We start from the raw sequence: 25,921 nt of genomic DNA, 5'->3' as shown, positions 1-25,921 counted from the left end.
TCCAAACAGGAGAGCTTCTGTAAAGTTTGGAAGGTGGGAGACGAGGTACTGGCAGAAGTATGGCTGTAAGGACGGGGCGTGAGTCGTGCTTGGGTAGCTCAGTTAGTAGAGCACTTGCCCGCGAAAGGCAAAGGTCCCGAGTTCGAGTCTCGGTCCAGCACACAGTTTTAATCTGCCAGGAAGTTTCATCTGTATATTCCGTTCTCAAGTTTTGCCATAATTCTAGCATGGCCATTTTCATAAAGAAATCTGAGCTTATTGGCGACCAAGTCACCCAAGTGGGTAAACTGGTCCCTTTTTCTGCCTGCTAAATTGTCGCCAACTTTTCTTAAGGTCTGTAAAAGACCTTCTCGGTCTTCATCCAGGTCTCTCCTGGCTCTCTTCAGTGCACTTGATCTACCACTTCCACTCTGACTTGGAGTGGTACAGGGTGACACGGTTGCAGATCCACTTTCATGTGGAGGCACAGAGATGTTTGGAGTGGTTTCCACTTCCACAATGTCTTGTGGGGGCGTAGAAAATGTCACCTCCTCCATTTCTGTTACATCGAAAGGAAACTAATGCTTCCTTCTCCTTCTCCTTCACCATCTCCTTCTGTGGCTGGGGCTTCCATGACCTTTAAAATACATAACACATTTCTAAGGGAAAGTGAGCTATATGTTATACATACATTGTAATCAAAGTATCTTAATGACTTGAGAATTTTTTGAGTGTCCATGCGTAAATTAAATAAAAAAGTAACATTTTTCTTTCCAGCTTCCTGCTACTGAAAAGGAATGGCTGAAAATTGACAAAGAATATGAAGAAAAATGGAATTTCCCAAGGTGTTTGGGAGCTATAGATGGGAGGCACATTGACATTGTGGCACCACCCAACAGTGGAACAGTTTATTTTAATTATAAAGAGCGGTTCAGCATTATTTTGCTAGCAATTGCTGATGCTAATTATAGAATAATTTACGCTGATGTTGGCACACAGGGGAGCATTTCAGATGGTGGTGTCCTTAAAGACACCACATTTTACAAAATATTAGGAACAAAAGCTCTAAATATACCACCATCAACGCCTCTTTCTAGTAGGAGCAAGCCTGTTCCATGTTTTCGTCGCTGACGATGCCTTTGGCCTAGAGGAAAATATTGTGAAACCATTTCCAGGTCTGCATGAAAAAAATAGTTGGCAACGTATTTTTAACTATAGAACATGCAGAGCAAGAAGAGTAATAGAAAATATGTTTAGGATTATAAGTGCTGTTTACAGAGTGTTGAGGAAGCAAATGCTTCTCAGTCCGGAAAGGCTACAGTGGCGATGCTAGCCTGTGTTTATTTACATAATTTTCTTCAAAACATAAAATCTCAAAGGTATTGTCCAGCAGGAACATACGACAGAGAGGGAGATGATGGCAACGTAATACCTGGGTCCTGGAGGGACTCCCCTACTGTGCTAGAGCCACTGCCCAGAACTGGCCGAAGAACTTCATTGCTGAATGACAACAGAAGAGAATATGCAGAATACTTCTGCAGTATTCAGGGCTCCATCCCATGGCAGTATGGAAAATAAGTTCCACATCATTGTTAAATGATGACATAAAGGAATATGCTCTATTCTTCTGCAGTATTCAGGACTTCAAACCATAGCAGTATGGAGAATCATGTTTTTCAGTGAAATTGTTAATAATTGTAAATATTCACATTATTTAAAGCATTAGCACGAAAAAATGTTGCCAAATATATGATTAATAAAATAATATAACAAATTTACTTACTGGTACTACTTCATGTGTGCTCCTATGAGATAGTGGTTTGTAATTGTCTCTTATGAACTGCATACTTTCAAAAGCATACCATGTAGAGTGGTACACACAGCTTGTAGCACTTCCAGTTCCTTTGCTGCTCTTCCTTTTCGCTAATTCGCGACTATATTGGCTTTTTAAATTATGCCACTTGTCCTCACATTCCTTCCTTGACACGTTAAATGCCTTAGCAATTTTCTCCCACTCGTCGTACCTTTTCTGGATGTTCTTATAGTCTCCTAGTTTCACATCCCATATACAGGGATGCCTGCGCACTGCCTCTATAAAATGCAGAATATTTTGTTGTGACCAAGAAGTCGTGGCAAAGTTTAAAGTATCAAACGACAGTCGGCACCTCCAAAACTCAAACAGCCGCCAAAGAACCTGGTACTACGCATGCGCTAGTCGTCAAAATAAGCGGCAGGCGACAAGACGACGGGAAATGATAGTACTGCGCAAGCGCGAGTTCTTCAAATGTCGCTCATACATGTCGCGTATATGGCCAAAAAGCGATATACAAAATGTATACGCTACATGTATGAGCTAGAGGGTCCGCATACAAGTTCCGTGAATTTCTGTATGAGGTGATGTATCGCGCCATGTCAAATTGACATGTCGCTCATACATGTCGCGATACATGTATCCCAGTGTAAACGTACCATTACAGGGACGAAGCGGCTGCAGCAGGCCCAGGAGAATCCACACGAGCCCAGCTGCAGCACCTGGACTGACCCAGCTATAGCGAACACGCAGCGACATAGGTAACGATGCACGATACCTCACACTAACTTTACCTCATGTTGCGTGCACTGGCGCAGCTAGCAAGCCGCTACTGCCCTTACTACCCGTCCTACTGTCGCAGAGGTTTTTTTTCCCTTGGCGCTTGCCTTGGCACTTTTTTTCCTCTGCCCTTACAACCGCTACCCTTCGATCGCTTTCGACCAATTTCTATCTCCTGATGGGCCATGTAAATGAGTAATCATACCCAGACACATGGATAACATCACAGCCCGAATGCTGTGACTCCTGATTCAAAAACTAACATGTTATACGGAGGTGACAGTAGAACTTTTGGTTTGGTCATCAAGTTGGTATGGGCGTGGAGGGGCCCCATCCTTAGTTCACGGACCTTGGAGCTGCACCAGCGCGAGGAGCGAGAGGGCTGCTAGCCTCCGAAAGCAGGGGCCGGGGTGCAAACTCGCGGCCTCCCAGGTGCAGAGCTGTCTGCCCGCGCGGCAGCACTTCGCCGTGGCGTGAGTAGCGTCGCTAGGTCGGCAAGCCTGGGCAGCCAGACGCCGACGCAGCAGATTCTGGCATTGACGTTGGTGCTGAGCCATGCATGAACGCTGTGCAGCGCCATCACCGGGATCAGCGGAAGTCCTGCTTTGTACCTTTAATGCATAAAGTCAGTGACACACTCGCCGGTGTTTCTCTGCACAAATCCTCTCACATCCGAGCCACACCGTAACAATGGTGGCGTCCCCGCACAACACACATCCCTGCACGACAGAGAGCGACTTGATCGCGCTGATTGTTGGCACCCTAAATTCCTCCCGCCAATAATTATTCATTCTCCACATTATTCCCTAATGAAATTTGTTGTAAATAATCCACTGCACCTTTACAGGAACAGTCACGTATATAATTACAATACCAGAAGAAAAAATGACGTTCATTACGCCACATTTATGTTGTCTGTAATACAAACAGAGGTTCACACTACTGCAACAAAAAGTTTTGATCACTTAAGCAGCAGTATAAATTGCCCGACAGACAGCAAAATAAAATCTGAAACTAAACCGAAAAAGTTTCTCTTTGACAGCTCCTCCTGCTCTGCAAAAGACTATCTATTATTGTTTGTGTAAATGGTGATGGGTAGGAATTACTGACTATTATCTGCCTTTAATTAAAAAATAAAAGAAGCTAGTAAATGATCAGCATGGAAGCATATTTAGAAAAAAGTTGATGTTAATATAAAATGACTTGTTCCGCATCATTACGATTTAGCGTGGAAGTAATGCACGGAACACTAAACTAATTATTGGCACATCACAAAGCATAGTACTTTGAAAACCTCAAACTGAAATTCAAAAGTAAAATGAATTCTAGGTGTCATATGTTTGGTTATTTCCGAAAAACTGACAATCACGGCTAGAAATATTCCGGGAAAAGAAGCAAATAGGCTGCTATTTTAAAGATAGGCCTATATACGCTATCGTTCCTTAAAAAACGATTTACATACAAGTTACAGAAAAATATCGATTTTACTGGGTCAAAGCGTTTGAGAATTATATTTATAGTATTGTACAATGCACAATTTACCCTGTAAATTGCTATGAATCGTGAAACACTGAATAACGCATCATAGGTAAAATTTCAAAGTGAGAGGATGTGTAAACAACAGGAAAACTAATGCACTGACAATCTAATAAAACAAGAGCTCTATTCAGCATGTAGGTATACCTCTATGAAGTTCTGTTTCTCGGATATTCCAATAATCGTTCACTTTGTTGACGTGCACAAGATACGATAGCATGCCTTGATTCTTTCCCCGTTGCACACAAGTAAGTTCTTTGCAAATGTAAACATTAAAAATGTTGTGCATACGAGTTGAAGGCTGAAGATGTATCAACAAAAAACAAGTTACATTAGCGAGGCCAAATGTATCGCATTACTAATGCAAACATGCATTCAGGAACAGAAACATTCGAAACTGCCTTCCTGATACTGTGTTATTCTTGTAAGCAATGTAATTTTTAATGTTTAAAATAGTTGTTGCGTGCGCACGATGCAGATAATGAACAAGAACCAATAACTTGTAAGAAGTAGTACACTAAAATTTTGGGCTATTTAAGATGGGAGCAGACTCCGCCCACTATGGCTTCAAATCAACGTACTATACTCGCAAACTAAATTGACACTCCGTGGCGGCTGATGACAGCGATTTTAAAAGCATTTCCCATTTACAGTCGCTCCCGTCAGCCACCTCGCTGATTGTCATCTTAGTTTGTGCGCATAGTACAGCGTAAGTCTACAGCGCCATCTTTCTTCTGTTTTTGTCTCCTTGGTTTTGGCAGTTAAAGTTATTCTTTGCCTTCTGCGGCAGAATCTCTGGCACTAACCTAAAAAATCACGAGTACAGCGCCAGCTTTGCCAGCGTCCGTGTTACGTAGTGCGGCTCCAAGCGTCACGGAATTTCGTCGGCATACATATTACAAAGATGGACGTCCGTTTCCGGGAAGACAGATCCATCACGTATGTACACAGTAAAATGGTGAGATTTACTACTGTATTATCTCCACACTCTCCACCAAGCGACCTTATGCATCTTCACTAGGCTAAACTTCATTGTTAGTAAAGTTGGTAACGGTAGCAACGGGCTGTGGTAGCACCTCTGCCACGCAATGTACGAAATGGTTCGGAATCGTGGCAAATGTGCCAATTAGCACAAACTAGCACAGTTTATCCACAAACCATAAGTGTTTGTCTCGCTGCAAGCCGGTATTCGAGAGCGGACAGTGATAGAACACGATACTACGATGAGTATTTTGTTTCAAGTTAGTAACTGTCACCTTATTTTGACAGTTCTTTGTTAGGTCAGGACATGATAGCACATCTAAATTGCTGAGAGGTAACAAAGGAACAGTGTCATTTACAGTCGTGAATTGTCACCTATTTTTGTGGCTGTCTACGAATGTGTCACGATTTACGAGGCAATGGTTATGATCGATCCTGATTACTATGAATCAAACTAACAGCAACTATATTTACAATCGTAATTTTCAACTATTTTGCGCTCCATGAGAAATATGTCGCGATTTCCGAAATGGTAGTCAGGTTGGACCCTGACAGTACAGCTATAATTGTTAGGGGTGATACCACTGTCATGTCAGTGTGAGCCACCATATTTACAGTTTTACTGAAATTCGAATGATTGCTAAAAGTATTTGTATTTAGTTAGAAAATTACACTGAACTGCATATTCCGCTCAATATCATGCCCTACATAATTACATATCATGACGTCTCCGCGTGGATTACCAACTTTTCTTTTTACGACTCTGCCGTATTAATGTATCGTCTAAGGCATTATTTTCTTATTATCATACAGAAAACGTTACCGAACACAATACCACTGATTCTGTTATCAAATAGCAATCAGTCAACTTCACTCATTGCCAACTGCTAACCCATAGTTCCTAAAAAAAATGTATGGCAATTATTCTGATTTTACATAATAGATATACTTCCTGTCTATATTTTAGTGTCACATGTACATGTATTTGCATCATTTTCGTTTTAGAACTTCTGCTTAAACTTTACTTTCCAACTATCACATAAAAAGTCTCGTCGCTAAAAACGACTTCCATTTGTGCCCATGTCTGCTTTCTACAAAGTCATAGAAATGTTTGAAATTACTAATAATTATTTTGCTAGACCATCTTGCATGAAACTACATTCCTCGACGTCTGTTGTATTATCTGTTGATAAGCGTTATATATTTCCCTACATCTTGCGCCATGGTTATATTTAACAACTGACGTGCGTTATAAGTACATAAATATTCACAGACCAGAAATATCTACGGAGGAAGCATAGCTTATTGCGCATGTAGCCAACATCAAGCTGCAATCACACGTGACTTTTGTATAAGAATGTCACATCTGTTTGCTCTGTTTTCACACAAGTACTTATTAGTAACAGCAATGGCAAATTACATTTTTTGCTGCAGAAGCAAATCACAATATGTCAATGGAGGCATAGTTACTTTACATTAATAAGTGCCTCGGAGGTCTAAATATAATTATCATGCAACCAAGAAGCGATTTTCTTGTTGAAAGATATCGAGACCCAGAGAAATACAGTAATGAGTGAATATAGAAGGGAAAATTTATGAAAAGTCTTGTCTGGATCAAAATAACAGAGCTACTGACATTTGAGGGTGGAAAAGGGGATGATGATGTTGTCAGTTCGCCGTTAAAGCACACCGTACGTCATCAAGCAATTTGTCAAACTTCACTAGGTTTGTTAAACCCTGTACTGCATTTGTCAAACAGAGCATGTTTGAAAGAAATTTTGATTGACGGGGTATTTATCAAAGTATCGTTAGCGAAAAAGAGATTTATTATAAATTATGTCATTGCATCCTGAGTTTCCATAACTATGGAAATTGTGCTCAAGAATAAAAACAAAACAGCACTGGCAATTACCAATATGGTAGAAGAGTTGCATCTTTCTCCAGTCATACATTACGCAGGAAGAGTTTAAGAATAGAGTCGATGGTCTACGCACAACATGTAAACGGGCAAGCAATAAAATAAAAAAATCTAAAGTTACCCGGTTCTCCAACGGACAATATACACTGAGGTGACAGAAATCATGGGATAGAGAGAAGCTCATATACAGATGGCAGTAGCATCGCGTGAACGAGGTGTAAAAGGGCAGTGCAATGACGGAGCTGCCATCTGCAGTCAAATGATTCATTTGAAAAGGTTTCCCACGTGATTAAGGCCGTACGACGGGAATTAACAGTCTTTGAACGCGGAATGGTAGTTCGGAAATCGTTGGGGGATTCAATATTCCGAGATCCGCAGTGTAAAGAGCATACTGAGAATACCAAATTTCAGATATTACCTCCCACCACGGACAACGCAGTGGCCGTCGACCTTCACTTAGCGACTGAGAGCAGAGGTTTTTGTTTAGGCCTGCAGTTGTCAGTTCCAATAGACAAAGAACACTGCGTGAAACAACCACGGAAGTTAATGTGGAAAGTACGACGAGCGTATCCGTTAGTACAGTGCGGCGAAATTTGGCGTTAATGGGTAATGCCAGCGACGACCGACGCAAGTGCCGTCGCTAACACCACAGCATCGCCTGTAGCCCCTCTCCTAGGCTCGTGACTACATCGGTTGGTCCCTAGACGACTGGAAAAACGTGCCTGGTCAGTCGAGTCCTGATTTCAGTTAGTAAAAGCTGATGGCAGGGTTCGAGTGTCTCGCAGACCCTGCAAAGCCATGGACCCACCTTGTCCACAAGGCATTATGCAAGCTGCCATGTATTTACATGGAATGGACCGCGTCCTCTGGTTCCAACTGAACCGATCATTGATTAGAAATGGTTATGCTCTCTTTCTTGGAGACCATTTATACCCATTAATAGACTTCAGTTATGGATGACAATGCGCCATGCCACCGGGCCACAATTGTTCATGACTGGTTTGAAGAACGTTATGGACAGTTGGAGCAAATGATTTGGCCACCCAGATAACCCAACGTGAATCACATCGAACACTCATCATCATCATCATCATCATCATCATTTAAGACTGATTATGCCTTTCAGCGTTCAGTCTGGAGCATAGCCCCCCCTTATACTGTTCCTCCATGATCCCCTATTCAGTGCTAACATTGGTGCCTCTTCTGATGTTAAACCTATTACTTCAAAATCATTCTAAACCGAATCCAGGTACCTTCTCCTCGGTCTGCCCCGACTCCTCCTACCCTCTACTGCTGAATCCATGAGTCTCTTGGGTAACCTTGCTTCTCCCATGCGTGTAACATGACCCCACCATCTAAGCCTGTTCGCCCTGACTGATTTCCTCATTGTGGACACCCTCCTGCCATTGTTCCCATCTACTAGTACCTGCAATCATCCTAGCTACTTTCATATCCGTAACCTCAACCTTGTTGATAAGGTAACCTGAATCCACCCAGCTTTCGCTCCCGTACAACAAAGTTGGTCGAAAGATTGAACGGTGCACAGATAACTTAGTCTTGGTACTGACTTCCTTCTTGCAGAAGAGAGTAGATCGTAGCTGAGCACTCAATGCATTAGCTTTGCTACACCTCGCTTCCAGTTCTTTCACTATGTTGCCATACTGTGAGAATATGCATCCTAAGTACTTGAAACCGTCCACCTGTTCTAACTTTGTTCCTCCTATTTGGCACTCAATCCGTTTATATTTCTTTCCCACTGACATTACTTTCGTTTTGGAGATGCTAATCTTCATACCATAGTCCTCACATTTCTGATCTAGCTCTGAAATATTACTTTGCAAACTTTCAATCGAATCTGCCATCACAACTAAGTCATCCGCATATGCAAGACTGCTTATTTTGTGTTCACATATCTTAATCTCACCCAGCCAGTCTATTGTTTTCAACATATGATCCATAAATAATATGAACAACAGTGGAGACAGGTTGCAGCCTTGTCTTACCCCTGAAACTACTCTGAACCGTGAACTCAATTTACCGTCAACTATAACTGCTGCCTGACTATCCATGTAAAGACCTTTAATTGCTTGCAAAAGTTTGCCTCCTAATCCATAATCTTGTAGAACAGACAATAACTTCCTCCTAGGAACCCGGTCATATGCCTTTTCTAGATCTATAAAGCATAGATACAATTCCCTGTTCCACTCATAACACTTCTCCATTATTTGCCGTAAGCTAAAGATCTGGTCCTGACAACCTCTAAGAGGCCTAAACCCACACTGATTTTCATCCAATTGGTCCTCAACTAATACTCGCACTTTCCTTTCAACAATACCTGATAAGATTTTACCCACAACACTGATTAAAGAGATACCTCTGTAGTTGTTACAATCTTTTCTGTTTCCATGTTTAAAGATTGGTGTGATTACTGCTTTTGTACAGTCTGATGGAACCTGTCCCGACTCCCAGGCCATTTCAATTATCCTGTGTAGCCATTTAAGACCTGACATTCCACTGTATTTGATGAGTTCCGACTTAATTTCATCCACCCCAGCCGCTTTATTGCACTGCAATCTATTGACCATTTTTTCCACTTCCTCAAATGTGGTCCTATTTCCATCATCATTCCTATCCCATTCTACCTCGAAATCTGAAACATTACTGATCGCATTTTCACCTACATTGAGCAACTCTTCAAAATATTCCCTCCATCTGCCCAAGGCATCCACAGGATTCACCAGCAGTTTTCCTGACCTGTCCAAAATACTTGTCATTTCCTTCTTACCTCCCTTTCGAAGACTGCTAATTACACTCCAGAATGGTTTTCCAGCAGCTTGACCCATAGTCTCCAACCTGTTTCCAAAGTCTTCCCACGATTTCTTCTTGGATGCTGCGATTATCCGTTTGGCTTTGTTTCTTTCTTCAACATAACTTTCTCTGCCTACCTGGGTTCTGGTATGTAGCCATTTTTGATACGCCTTCTTTTTCCTTTTACAGGCTGCCTTGACTGTATCATTCCACCAAGCTGTTTGCTTCATCCTACTTTTACACACTACTGTTCCAAGACATTCTTTAGCCACTTCTAGTACTGTGTCCCTGTACCTTGTCCATTCCTTTTCCAATGACTGTAATTGACTACATTCAAATTCAACTAACTGGTACCTTTCTGAGATCGCTGTTATGTACTTGTGCCTGATTTCCTTATCCTGAAGTTTCTCCACTCTTATCCTCCTACATATGGCCCTGACCTCCTGCACTTTCGGCCTCACAATCCCAATTTCACTGCAGACTAAATAATGATCAGTGTCATCAAAGAATCCCCTGAATACACGTATGTCCCTCACAGCCTTCCTGAATTCCTGATCTGTTATTATATAGTCAATGACAGATCTGGTTCCCCTGCCTTCCCAAGTATACCGGTGAATGTTCTTATGTTTAAAAAAGGAGTTTGTGATTACTAAGCCCATACTGGCACAGAAATCCAAGAGTTGTTTCCCGTTCCTGTTGGCCTCCATATCCTCTCCAAATTTACCCACAACCTTTTCATACCATTCTGTTCGATTTCCAATCCTGGCGTTAAAATCACCCATGAGCAGAACACTGTCCTTGTCCTTTACTCTAACAACTACATCACTGAGTGCCTCATAAAAACTATCCATCTTATCTTGATCTGTCCCTTCACAATGCGAATATACTGACACAATCCTAATTTTCTTGCTAAACACTGTCAAATCTATCCACATCAGTCTTTCGTTTACATACCTTATTGCAACTACGCTGGGTTCCATTTCTTTCCTGATGTAAAGCCCTACACCCCATTGTGCTATTCCTGCTTTGACTACTGACAGGTAGACCTTGTATTCCCCCACTTCCTCTTCTTTCTCACCCCTTACCCGAATGTCACTAACAGCTAAAACGTCCAGCCCCATCTTACTTGCAGCCTCTGCCAGCTCTACCTTCTTCCCAGAGTAGCCCCCATTGATATTAATAGCTCCCCATCTCATTACCATTTGTTTGCCAAGTCGTATCTTAGGAGTCCCTGGTTTGTCAGTTAGAGATGGGACTCCGTCACCTCCAAAGGTCCAGGGCATATTGCTCTGATTGTTGCCAGCATCATATTTAAAGTACCAGGGAAGCAGGTTGCTAGCCTTACTTGCCCCGAGTCCCATTGGGTTTTACCCCTAACGGCTGAGGGACTAACCGGTGGATTTGGTAGTCTTTGCCTATGAGCACAAAGGTGACCACAACTCAGAATATGTCCGAGATGCCCAGCCTTATTCCAAAGTAACTGGTATCCCGACTGTCGGGACCACTTACTTGGTCACTCATACGTTGCCCGTGGTTCATGAACTAGGACATGACTACAGGAACCCACACCATGAACCACCACATCGAACACTTATAGGACAAAATCGAGAGGCCAGTTCGTCCACAAAATTCCGCACTGACAACGCTTTCGAAATGACGGATGGGCACATCTACGTGATTACTCTGCTATTCACAATAAAGTGCCTGGCAGAGGATTCAAATAGTTCAAATGGCTCTGAGCACTATGGGACTTAACATCTCAGGTGATCAGTCCCCTAGAACTTAGAACTACTTAAACCTAACTAACCTAAGGACATCACACACATCCATGCCCGCGGCAGGATTCGAACCTGCGACCGTCAGAGGGTTCAATGAACCACCTTCAAGCTGTCTCTCTGCCGTTCCATTCTCGAACGGCGCGCGGGAGAAACGAGCACTTAAATTTTGGTGTGCGAGCCCTGATTTCTCATATTTTATCGTGATGATCATTTCTCCCTATGTAGGTGGGTGCCAACAGAATGTTTTCGCAATCGGACGAGAAAATTGGTGATTGAAATTTCATGAGAATATCCTGTCACAATGAAAAATGCCTTTGTTTTAATGACAGACACTCCAATTCATGTATTATGTCTGTGGCACTATCTCCCCTACTTCACGGTAATACAGAACGAGGTGCCCTTTTTTTGTACTTTTTCGATATCATCCGCCAGTCCCATCTGATACGAAACCCACACCGCACAGCAGTACACCAGAATATGTTGGACAAGCGTGGTGTAAGCGGTATCTTTAGTAGACCTGTTGCACGTTCTAAGTGTTCTGCCAATGAATAGCAGTCTTTGGTTGGCTCTACCCACAACATTATCTGTGTGATCATTCCAATTTAGGGTATTTGTAATTGTAATCCCTAAGTATTTAGTTGAATTTACAGCCTTCAGAGAGGCAGCATGGCTCAACGTTCCTGCAAGGGACTTCCGATGATTTGTTGAGTTCACACTACGTCCAGTTGCTGCACTAGGCCGCAAAAAGGAGGTCCGACACCATATTAGGAGGTATCCCACGATTTTTGTCACCTCAGTGTCTATGTTTCCACGTTGTGGTGTCCTAGTCTGCTGTCAGTAAAGGACGAAGTAGAAGAGAATACATTTTCGCTGCTTGTGTCTGCTTTTTTTATGTGAGCGCGAAATAACTGAGTTATTAAAAGTTGGACTGCGCACTGGGAGAATTCTGGTGTAATAATCAGTATTTGGGTGAAACATTTCTTCTAGCAGGTCTTCATTGATATATTTATATCTCAGTTTAAGTATTTTCTGAACCAGCCTCTTCATACACGATGCTAAAGTCAGTGCAAGAAACGCTTTGTCCGCATTGGTAGCCATTCCCTGTAGTGTCAAAATTCTGAACGATATGAAGAGCATCTGCTTCAAAAGAGACGTTAAATTGTCAAACATCGTAGCTAAGTTTACGGGCTCGATTGATAAATCCGGGAATAGAAAAGAGTGAATTTCGCAAATTAGTTGGATCGTGTACTTGCTGCTTTACGTGAAGTGCAATATAGCTCTGTTAGCAGGAACTGTTAGATTCTGTCCTGAGTGCTTTCATACATCCCCAATTAATGTGCAGTACTGAGCTCGTTTTGAAGGATCGTAATACACATATTAAAAAAAGTTTTTCATGACCTCGGTTCCGAGAGTTCCGGAATCTGCACAGAAAATTGTGATAGAGATCAACATAAACATCATTTCCATTCTTTTTTTTGCTCATGAAAACCACACGTTGCATGTTGTATCACCATACAGGGGGACCTTCAGCGGTCGTGGTCCAGATTGTTGTACACACTTGTACCTCTATACCCACTAGCACGTCCTCTTGCATTGATGCATACCTGCATTCTTCGTGGCATACTATCCACATGTTCATCAAGGCACTGTTGGTCCAGATTGTCCCACTCCTCGACGGCGATTCGATGTAGATCCCTCAGAGTGTTTGATGGGTCACGTCGTCGATAAACAGCCCTTTTCAATCTCTTCCAGGCATGTTCCATAGGGTTTATGGCTGGAGAACATGCTGACCACTCTAGTCGAGCGATGTCGTTATCCTGAAGGAAATTCACAAGATGTGTACGATGGGGGCGCGAATTGCCGTCCATGAAGACAAATGCCTTGCCAATATGCTGCTGATATGGTCACACTATCGGTCGGAGGATGGCATTGACGTGTCGTACAGCTGTTACGGTGCCTTTCATGACCACTAGCAGCATTCTTCGGCCCCACATAATGCCACCCCAAAACAGCAGGGAACCTCCACGTTACTGCACTCGCTGAACAGTGTGTCTAAGGCGTTCAGCCTGACCGGGTTGTCTCCAAATACGTCTACAACGATCGTCTTGTTGAAGGAATATGCGACACTCACCGGTGAAGAGAACGTGATGCCAACCCTGAGCGGTCCATTCGGCATGTTGTTGCGCCCATCTGCACCGGGCTGCAAGGCGTTGTGGTTGCAAAGATGGACCTCGTCATGGACGTCTGGAGTGAAGTTGCGCATCGTGCAGCCTATTGCGCACAGTTTGAGTCGTAACACGACGTCCTGTGGCTGCGCGAAAAGCATTATTCAGTATGGTGGCGTTGCTATTAGGGTTCCTCCGAGCCATAATTCAAAGGTAGCGGCCATCCACTGCAGTAGTAGCCTTTGTGCGGCTTGAGCGAGGCATGTCATCGAGAGTTCCTGTCTCTCTGTATCTCCTCCATGTCCGAACAACGTCGCTTTGGTTCACTCAGACACACCTGGACACTTCCCTTGTTGAGAGCCCTTTCTGACACAAATTAACAATGCAGTATTGGCTATCTAGGCATTGTTGAACTATAGACAACACGAGCTGTGTACCTCCGACCTGGTGGAATGACTAGAGCTGATCGGCTGTTGGACCCCCTCCGCCTAATAGGCGCTGCTAATGCTTGGTTGTTTACACCTTTGGTCGGGTTTAGTGACGTCTCTGAACAGTCAAATGGCCTGTGGTACAAAATCCACAGTCAACGTCTATCTTCAGGAGTTCTGGGAACCGGGGTGATGCAAAATTTTTTTTGATGTGTGTAGGTTCAATACATTCCGAAGAAATTTTCCTGTTATCTTCATATATTCCCTAAAAAAACATACGGCACAGAGAAGCAAACGATGCAAGAACAAACCAAAACAATTAACTGGATATCGTAGTTGTCATCCGCAGATGACGGATAACCGGCAGCCGAACTAGCGGAGCGATGTGACAGCTATGCACAAGATGGAAGGTGTGGTCAGACCCGTGCTCTGACTGATTTTCAATCATTTGTTAATGTGGTTCAAGTATAAATAAATTTCGGAGATTTTCATTTGCAGATGAGATTTATACACTGAAGAGGCAAAGAAACAATACATCTGCCTAATGTAGTGTAGGGCCCCCGCGAACACGCAGAAGTGCCGCAACACGACGCGGCATGGACTCGACTAATGTCTGCAGTAGTGCTGGAGGGAACTGATACCATGAATCCCGCAGGGCTGTACATAGATCCGTAAGAGTACGAGTGGTTGGAGATCTCTTCTAAACAGCACTTTGCAAGGCATCCCAGATAATGTTCATGTCTGGGGAGTTTGGTGGCCAGCTGAAGTGGAATCGCCCAAGTCCGTTGGAATGGACATTGGACGTGAATGGATGGAGGTGATCATGTAACCTGTCAGACGTATCAGTGGCCCCATATCACTCCAACTGCACACGCCCCACACCATTGCAGAGCCTCCACCAGCTTGAACGGTCCCCTGCTGACATGCAGGGTCCATGGCATCATGAGGTTGTCTCCATACCTGTACACGTCCATCCGCTCGATACAATTTTAAACGAGACTCGTCCGACCAGGTAACATGTTTCCAGACATCAACAGGCTGCACTAAAAAATAAAAATGGGAGACTTTCGTCCCTGAAAAATCTTTCAGTCTTGCACGTCATCGCTCCAAATCCAGTGTTTTTCGGGACACTTTCACTTTTGTAGAATAGGAAAACAGTTCAAAATGCCGCTGCAGGAATCACAGATGCAACCAAGTGTTGTACAAAACCTAGAAAATAGCGGTGGCTGTCCCTTCTAGTCCTATATGAAACAAAACAGTGACATCTGAGCTGTTACGCTTGCCGTAAATAGATAAATGTTTATCTTCTCAAAGCTTTAAGCCAATTCATTCCACAATGCAAAATTCCTTCCTTTTGGATCCTTAATCTAGTCCATTAATCCCGAGATGACTCTTTACCCTTTATTTACTAATACATAGATCTATTATTCGACTTAATTACTCAGGATTACTTCCTGTCACACTACAAGCCAGGTAACACATAACTGCTGCACAATTAATTCTGCATTCGTTCAGCGTTTTGCTTGCAAGTTATGCATATCGCACAAGTATTACCCAGAATTGCTACAGCACTGGTAGCTGAAATGCTTATATTCATAACAGTAATATGCTGCTTCTCTCAGTACTACTGAATGTGCTAGATGTGCTGTTCTGCGGATATCTGCCCCTTCTGTGATGCTATAAATTTATCTAACAAGTGAATGATAACCGGGTTTAAGGCATGATTCGAAAAGGTCAAGTTCTGAACTGGCAGTATCCCCAAGGGCTTCTCTGACCAGAACAGCCAGGGGTTCGACAGTTCGATCATTCTGGAAGGCGGAAGGTTGTTCTGGCTTTTTCACAAAGCATATCATTTATTAGGGTGCCACTGTCGCTCAGTTCCATCTTAATCATACCATGATGCTTTCCTTTCTCGTAACAATTCGGAATTATAAGCTTTGGAGTGATCACTGAATAAATGCAGTGTACGCTCATTATCTGAAAATGCGGATAGGGGCTTAGCACTTCCTCTGGCCCTCTCTTGCTTCAGATTTCTCGAGGTACTTTCCCAAGAAACAATTGCATCACACATGCTTGTGTGTCAGTCTTGACCACACTGGTTGGACATACCGTGATACTCTCTTGTTGGCAAGTGCCTACAATAAAACGCTGGGCGTTCAAGACTACTCCTGGAAAACATACTGACTCTTGCAGCGTTGCACCATCTACATTGGCGCCAACTACTGACGTGTGACGAAACAACGCCAAACTGCTTTCAGTTGCTTCCATTATATGGCGTAGCTGTTATAAAGTCCTTTCGTCCTCCCCACAGTCTGGCTAGCAACAGATGCAGCGGCAATAGTGAGGAACTCAGATCCCTGTATATGTCACGCCACATGAGGGAAAGGAATTTCCCATCACTTCCCCCATCTCACTTGAAAAATGCGACTGCATAAGAAAATCACTACCGAATAATATAATAATACCAGCTCATAAATTACCCATCACAAAATAAGAGACAACCCCCAAAACACATTAGTATGAATCCCAATGGCTCAGGAACTACAAGACATAAGTACACATCGAGACAAAAGAAACTAAATACTGTTTACTTGAAAGTGGTCTTGTAGCATACAATGTGCTGTATGTATCCTTATTATTCTTACCTACAGGCACTTTTTCCTGTACCACCTGCGGTGATTGAATCTGCAGCAAAACATCTACCACTCCACTGAAGGGTTTAACTCATGTGACGTGAATAATAGTAGTCTTATTTGTAAGCTGCACCTTCACATTTACCGGTGATTTCATCTCTTTCACTTGGTTTGGAGCCTCATACTTGTATTACATTGTATTGTATGGAACCGGGGACCTAGAAACGACGGAGATGCTTCGTCCCCGCCGTAGCCCTCAGAGGTTCACAACCCCACAACAGCCTACAGCAGTCCACTCACCCCACCACCGCCCTACACAGAACCCAGGGTTATTGTGCGGGCCATCCCCCCCCCCCCCCCCCGTCCCCCGCGGGGGAATGTCTCACACCAGACGAGTGTAAACCCAATGTTTATGTGGTATAGTAATATAGTAATTATGGTGTACGTGTACGTGGAGAAAGTGTTTGCGCAGCGACTGGCCGGCACACCGGACCTCTACACTAATCTGCCGGGCGGATTCGTGCCGGGAACCGGCACGCCTTCCCCCCAAAAAGCAGTTCGTTAGACTCCACAGCTAACCGGGCGGGTGATCCTCGCGCTTAGTTAAAAACTACTTTCTTCTACCCTTCAGTGTGTAAGGGTTTGTCACTAAAACCACCTCCTTGTAGGGAACATCCGTCGTATATGTTCAAGAGTAACATACATATAGTGTAGCTTCATCATGTTATAATCACATGCTTGCAGCAAGATCAAGTCGTATAACTTCCGACAACATGTAAACCATATCTCTCAAAAAAAAAAAAAAAAAAAAAAAAAAAAAAAAAAAAAAAAAGAAATTTGCCGTGATGCAGCTGCTCAGAATTGCCTGCCCAACAATATAAGTATATAACAAATCAATTTGTTACATCGTACAACAGGAATTCGTGTGTAGCTGTATTCCACTCACAAAATTGTCGCGCATTATGTTTGGCTTCGCAACTCTTGAGCGAACCATTTCCCAATCTGGGTACCTTGCCTTTTTCCATCACTGCTGCACGTTTTAATGTCCATGACCAAAACAATCAGTGAGTGAGGTGTCGTAGTGGTTAGTGCACTGGACTCTCATTCGGGAGGACGACGGTTCAAATCCACGACCGACCATCCTGACTGACACTTTCCTTGATTTCTCTAAATACACCCAGGCAAATTACGGGAAGGTTCCTTTGAAAGAGCACTGCCGATTTCCTTCCCCATCCTTGAATCATTCTGAGCTTGTGCTTCTCGTATAAAACAGTCAGTAGAGAAGTGTAGATAATGATAGATTCGGGACGAAACTTCTACTAACAAAACTCTCATCATCTACTTCTACGTTTATATCTTTACTTTGAAAACCACGGGGAAATCTGCGGCAGAGTATATTTCCCCTTGTGTCATATATTAGTGTTTCTTCCTGTTCTATTCGCTTACGGAACATGGGGAGAATGATTGCTTAAATGTCTCTGCACATGCTGTTTTCGTCTAATCTTGTTTGCTCGATCCCTGTAGCATCGATATGTAGGAGATCCTAATATATTTCTAGATTCAGACCTTAAAGTTGCTTCTAAAAACTTCCTAAGTAGGTCTTCAAGGCATTGCTGATGTCTACCTCCCAGTGTCAGCCAGTCCGGGTTTTTTAGCGTTTCCGTGACGCGTTCCCGTGCGTCATACAGGCCTGTGAGAATTTCTTCTGCCCTTTTATTGTATATGTTCAGATTCCTCTTAGCCCTATTTGGTACTGGTCTCACATAATTTAGCAGTACTCTAGGATAGGTCGCACGAGTGTTTTGTAAGCAATCTCTTTTGTAGACTGACTGCATTTTCCTAGTAGCCTGCAAATGAACAGAAGTTTCCATCTTCTTTCACTACGACTAACAAGGACGGGTCTCCAGGAATGGGATCGACGTTCTGAAACCATCTACTCGATAAAGTAGATTAGGGTCCAGGGTGCGACACCCTGCAGCCAACCACCTTGGTGGGCCCTCGTTTGTTAAAAATCGACGAAAGAATAAAATTGGAATTTCCTGTGACATTGTAAAGTATTAAAAACGGTGACAGACAATTGGTAATGCTTGGGCATGGTAGTTAAGGTACGTTCCTGATGAAGTGAATGTTATGGCATCGATTTCGATAGTTCATTTAGAAATCCTTATGTAAATGGCACTGATAATTATTTTTATTCATGTAATTGGTTTAAATGTATTTTCTTCTTAAATTTTTGATCCTTTATCATATCATTTTAATCGTCGTGTTTCGTTATCCCATATTTTGTCTTCCAGACATTCATTTTTCATTTAGAATATTTGTGTACGTGGTTTCAATTATTTTGTCAATTAAATTGGTAGTAATTTCTTCCGTTTTATCATTTTATCTAAATTATTATTTTTTCCTCCCGTTGCTGCAACTTCATTTTATATCTACTATCCCCTCTTTCGTTTAAATGTTCATATAGCGTTACTTTGTCCGTGACGCAACAAGAATTTGTGTTTTGAATGTTTGTATGACCATTAACTAATTGTATGGCAATTGTCATCCAAAAATGTGCAGTTTCTAACAAAAGTACATTCTTAACATCCTTGCACTAATAATATAAATATTTTACATCGTCTTTTATTTTTTAACTGATAGATCACCATTTTCAAATTTCAAAAACTATGACAGACAAATCAGAATAATTCAAATCATATGCACAAAGATTCCCGTCATTCTTTCTTCAAGACAAAATAAGAGCAAACTAAATAATTAATTTGATGATTGAAATGATCTGATAAAGAATTAGAAAGTCAAAAAATTTGTTTAAATTAGTTGATGAGATTAGAATAATTATCAAAGTCATTTCGATAAAATTTTGAAAATAAAAAGTTTCAAAGCCTTCTGCATGTTAGGTATGTACTTCCACCACTATGCCTCAACGTCACTCTGTCCAGTGTTATCGTTTTTAAGACTCCAGAATATCACCCAAAATTCCAATTTTTTTTTCGTCGATTACTTGCAAATGACGGCCACCAGGGTGAGTGGCTGCAGCGTGTGATACCTGGGACATTAACCTACATCACCATATCGATGGCTCCAAAAAAGTGATTCGACCCATCTCCTTTTGAGCTTATCTCGTCATTCCATTTCTAATTTCCACAAATAATTAAATACTGATTCTAGTTGTAAATCACTGACATTATAGTCATAGGAAACTACCTTTTTTGCATTTCCATAAGTTCGCAGTTTTGCATTTCTCAACATTTAAAACAAGTTACCAGTATTTGTGCCACTCTGAAACCTTATCAAGATCTAACTGTTTTTAGATAGTACTGTATTATAGATAACCTCACTTTCTGCAGAAGTCTGAAATTGCTATTAGGTATATTATTGTCTGCCTAATCGTTAATAAACAACAACTTAGCTTCTTCCCTACACATTTCGGGACACGCCTTGAGTTATTTCTAAATCTGTCGATGGCTCTTCATCAAAGGTAATGTGCTTCATCCTCCCTGTCGAGAAACTTACAGTCTGGCCACAAATTTCCTTTGATCCCCATACGATCGTACATACTTTAATAAGCGTCGGTGTAGTACTGAATAATCTGTACCAGGACACTGTGTGCTGGAAACTTTGAAATAAACAATGCTTAGTAGATCCTCATAGCTGAAGAGGTCGACAATTCGTCCATTCCCTAGTCCTTGATTTTTGGAGTTGGGTTAACAAATGAAGACCAGAATAAGTTGTGACTGTGAAAAGCATACTGTGTAAGGTATTCACGTACAGAAAGTAACAACAAAAAAGTTTGCCTACTATTCTACAACAGTTGATGTTGATTGTCTTAAAAATTGTATCACGTCAGGCAATGTACTCGACGAATATCTAATCCACACTGAATTAAGGGCAGGGGCGTCATTGTGCATGTTTTTAGTGCTTCATCGTGTAAAGAGTTAGTATTTATGAATGGCAATGGTATCTAGAAGTACAGACTTAACCTAAGTGATGAATCTTCTTCTCCCACTTGTCAGTTTTTCCCAATATCTCCTGCATAGCTTCATCCTCAATGAATGCCTATGTCCAATCTGCCGCTGGTGTTCCTCGTTGCGCGCTGCAACATCTCTCGACTCTGAGGGATCTACGCCGAATCGCCGTCGAGGAGTGGGACAATCTGGACCAACAGTGCCTTGATCAACTTGTGGATAGTATGCCACGAAAAATACAGGCATGCATCAATGCAAGAGGACGTGCTATTGGGTATTAGAGGTACCGGTGTGTACAGCAATCTGGACCACCACCACTGCAGGTCTCGCTGTATGGTGGGACAACATGCAATGTGTGGTTTTCATGAGCAATAAAAAGGGCGAAAATGGTGTTTATGTTGATCTCTATTGCAATGTTCTGTACAGGTTCCGGAACTCTCGGAACCGAGGTGATGCAAAACTTTTTTTGATGTGTGTATGAAACCAGAATATTAATCGCAACCGGATATCATTCTCCTCCATTTCTTTCGAGACATACAGCTCGTATGACTGAAACATTAAATTAGCATAGACTCTTCCGAGAATGTACATTCCAAAAAGTGTCTGGCAACATATTACTTCCTCCCACACATGTCCCGCGAAAACATAACGACAAGAACATCAAAAGCAATTAGCGCTCACACAGAGCTTTATCGTCGTGCTTGCCACGCACCATTCGCGATGGTACAGTCAGAGGAAAATTTTATCGGTACGAGAACAAACCACTTTCACACATCGTAATGTCGCTTGCGAGGTAAAGATGTAGAGATGTAGACAGAATTTCTTTCTTTAATTCCAGTTAATGCTCAAATACCAATTATTGGAAGACTGTCGATTTCAGTCCACAGTGCCCATCTTCAGATCTGCCAAGTCTGTACTTCCGGGACCACCGTTTTTATTTTCAATTATGTCGCAGCTTGTAAAAAAAATCGATGTAAATTGCAGTGAGCACTCTTTTGGGACAATCTGACGCAGATCGCTCATACAAATCGAAAACCGTTGTCTACGTAGGGGCGACAACTACAGCATTCACCTTTCGGATATCTTGTCTATTTTTTACATAACCGATACAGTCTCTTCAGAATTGGTAATCTACGTTTCTACTGCGTGTTTCTAAAGTATCTGACCATGTGCTCTATCCGTAAAAGCCGTCGAAATACTCTCTGTGAAACTCCCAAAGTGCCGTGGTTTTGCCCGACATTTTTATGACAATGACAGGGTCTTACTCGTGCTAGTCGTCCAAGATTATTAAATTGGGAGGCTGCTTTTCAATCGCGGTATGCTAATCACACAACCATGTATGACACGGGCATTTCCAAAGGAGTAAATTTCTTGCGTCTCTCTAAACGCCTCAGAATCGTGTCGGAATTAGTTTGGATCAATTCCTGAAGAGTCTATAGCTCGACTGGATAATTGGACACCTTGCGTAATAAAGTACATGAATAAACTACTCCAGCAGTCACAATCTATCGGTAATGTCGCACATGGAAAATCGATCTCTGTAGAAAATAAACTCAAGACTCCTGTTATCAATATAAACTGAGCAGCAGCCTTCTGGATAGTTGCATAGTGTATATTACCGGATCTAGGCCTATTGGTAACTAAATTTTTGGAGGCAGTTTTCAGTCACAGCTTATTCATTGTTATTTGCGGCGAGAGGTTTTAGTAGGTATTGTATACACCGTCCATCCAAAATGTTCCGAGACGGGTTTTAGTCTTGTCATATAAGCGACGTCAGCATAGTAACTACAGTGGCAGCTTCAGCTAACAGATGTGCATTCGAACAGTCAGTTGTGAGCAGGCAGTGTTAAGGCGGTTAGGTGAATTGGGAGGAGGTACTAAACAGCGAGGTCATTGGTCCCATCGGATTAGGGAAGGATGGGGAAGGAAGTCGGCCGTGCCGTTCAAAGAAATCATCCCGGCATTTGCCTGAAGCGATTAAAGGAAATCACCGAAAACCTAAATCAGAATGGCCGAGCGTGTGTTTGAATCGTCGTCCTCCCGAATGCGAGTCCAGGATGCTAACCGTTGCGCCAACTCGCTCGGTGCAGGCTGGAAATGCGACCTTAGTGTTTCAACGCTGTGTCACAGGTTGCAATGGAGCAACGAACTGATCATTTCTAAATAAAGTGTTTAAGACATTCTCCAGATTGTTTTGAAGAAAAGTGTGTGCAAAGTTCGTCCTGGTCACAGTGACACCCGAACAAAAACAGACACCGGCTGCTACTTAACTGAAATAAAAAACGCGACAGTCCTTTTCTGGAAAAAATGATCATGATACTTGATGTTCTCAATAAGAACCCCCCACAGAAAGTTTAGAATGTGTCTCTGATGCTTCGCCAAGACCGAATAATCTGCGAACGTGACGCACGAGTTGAACAATATCCCAAAGAAGGGGATACGACCGTTCTGTGTGTTGTACTCAAGTGGAGGAGACTTCGTAGAATAGCTGAAACATTGAAATCACTGTCTTAACTGTCCTCCATTTCCTTTATTGGTCCAATCATGAAACGTTTTGGACTGATGGGATACAGATCGTAATTCATTCATGATGGGATTATATATTTTCATATCTATCTTAACTCGCTCTCCCAAGTGGAGAAAATCACCCACCCGTCCAGGAAACGAAGCTGAGAGTGAGGAACTCCAACCACAGAGAATGGGCTTCTGACAACAGGGAGCAACAAGGGCATGAGAAATTTTGTCTGCTCACACATGAAGGATCGTGGAATATCAGTCTGAGAGCGCCATCTGATATCTGCATATAGTAATCTTTTCTACAAAATGTGTATTTACCTCAGGGGCACACTTTTTAATTCCTGGGTGGTTGGTTTGGAGAGCAAAGGGACCAAACTACAGGTCCATCAGTCTTGTAATTTCTGACTGAATCTATTTTTTTATTCCTTTTGCCCAAATGAACCAGTGAACATTTATGTTTGGCTCTAGAGCAGAGGATCTGGTTACTTATATACACTGGTGTGCAAAACTTGAGGACGAAATTGCTGATATTTGTTTTATGGGCTTAGGGCTGTGGTCCAGGACATAGTTATCAGCCTAATGTTTCGTCTTCTAATGCTGGAGACATCATCAGAGACTAACAGTTCAGAAAGCAGTAAGGCTACATACTAAATGAGCGTCAGAAGCGACTGGCAGCACGCAACGGTTCAAGACATCGAAAAGTGATTTTTTTGTAATGAAGGCATGCAAAGAAGTCGTGTTTTGTCATATGATTAACACTCGAAATGTTTTGGTCAAATGTTTGAGCAGAGCAAAAAAGACTCTCTATAAATTACACAATGGGTCCTTATCCGATTTTTCATAGGCAACTGAATAGTGAGAAATGGTCAAAATGGGTATCAAATTGACCACTGTGAAGTCTAGTTTTGCAAGCAAATACTTGATTACTTGAAAATAACTGGAGTAATTAAGAAAAACTTTGTGACTTGCGGGAAAATCGAAATATTTCACGAGAAGCTGCTGTTAGCTATGCAAATGAAGTATCAAATAGTTCATCTCTGTAAGATCTAGCTATTTTGTGCATAAAAAGATATATTGTTTTGATATTTAAATGTCAAAAAATTTGTTTTTGAATCAAGAACAAAATTTACCACGTTTCAAGAATATAACACATTAGGAAGTCAAATGAAGTGTCAGCAAGTACATGCTTTCTGAGTAAAATATTAAAATTAAAAAAATGGAAAAAAAGTAAGTTGTATCTTTTGTGGAATGATATGTGTGTGAAGAAATAAAATAGATTAGAGAAGCATCTGACGTGCCTTTGGGTGATCCTCAAAACCACATGCAGCAAATCAGGTGCATCAAGTATTTCTCTAATCTATTTTATTTCTTACTTTCAAACAAATAATTTCACAAAACATTTGACCTTTTTTCAAATATATTATGTGTTTCATTTATGAAGACTACTTAGATTAATTGAATTTTTGATGAATTACGTTCCCAACAGTGAAACGTCACCAAAATTTCGTGGTTGTTCAATGTGTTCTATTAGGAATTTACCGTGAGTACTTTGCCAAGAACTTTAAAACATGCGTTGAATTGCAGTGTGATGAGTATAGACAAAACTTAATACACCGAACAGGTGATAGGATTGTAGTTGAATCAGTTAAGATACAAACAAGTAGTTGGGTCCGAAACATTGATCCACGACGATTCAGAATACCAGCCAAAGCTACTTCCGCTACACTATGGACAGCCAAAAATGGTACTACTATGCCAGGGGCACACTGCGGGGGAAGTCACTCATTTCTCTTTGCTTAAGTTAGTCACTCGTTCATTCTTCCACTCTTATCGACTTGTTTTTTAATTCATTGATTACATAGTCGAATGTATTTCTGCTTATCCGCGTATATTCGAAGAATTTGGTGAAATTCGCAGATGATAATATAAATTATGAAATTATCCATGAAGATTCCTCCCGTTGTAAATTTCATGTGCTGCTCTCCTTTATCGCCTTATTTTCCGAAGTAAAGCAATTTTTTTTTATTTACTCTCGAGTTACAATATTCTTCGATTTATGGGCGCCGTTTTATAGAAATACCTGGACAGTTCTATGATGGGGTTTGATGACTCTGATAAATTCCCATGAAAGAATGGAAGGTCAATGTTGCATCGTCAAGGTTGGTAAGTTTGATTATTCTAAGGACCATGTAAAGTATTTCAATAACGCACAGCATACAGTTCATGTTGACATCTGTGTGAATTGGTCAGTGTGTCAAGTGCGATTAAAAATGGAGAAAACAAAGTTTCGTGCTGTTATTAAACATTTTCATTCGAAGAGTTGAACTGCCACTCAAATCAAAACAGAATTTCGGCTCTCGTAGTAGCTATCTTGTAACGGGAGATGCTCGCTCGCATGTAGGACACCCGAGCATATTGCCCGATGCTGCCACTTGTAACTGGAGTATCGCGTACCCCTAAGTCGCGCGCTGTCGGTCGCTTCTGTCCCTTAGGAAGGACGCAGCCCTACGGTCTTAAACAAGCTCAGCAACAGACTTTCGCGAGGGTGCATACAAACAGTCCGACTTGCTGAGCCTGTTTGAGACTGTAACTGCTTTCTAAATTGTTATATCCTCTGATA

This window comes from Schistocerca serialis, chromosome 6, assembly GCF_023864345.2.
Source record: "Schistocerca serialis cubense isolate TAMUIC-IGC-003099 chromosome 6, iqSchSeri2.2, whole genome shotgun sequence".
NCBI lineage: Eukaryota > Metazoa > Arthropoda > Insecta > Orthoptera > Acrididae > Schistocerca > Schistocerca serialis.
This window is presented reverse-complemented; position numbering follows the sequence as displayed.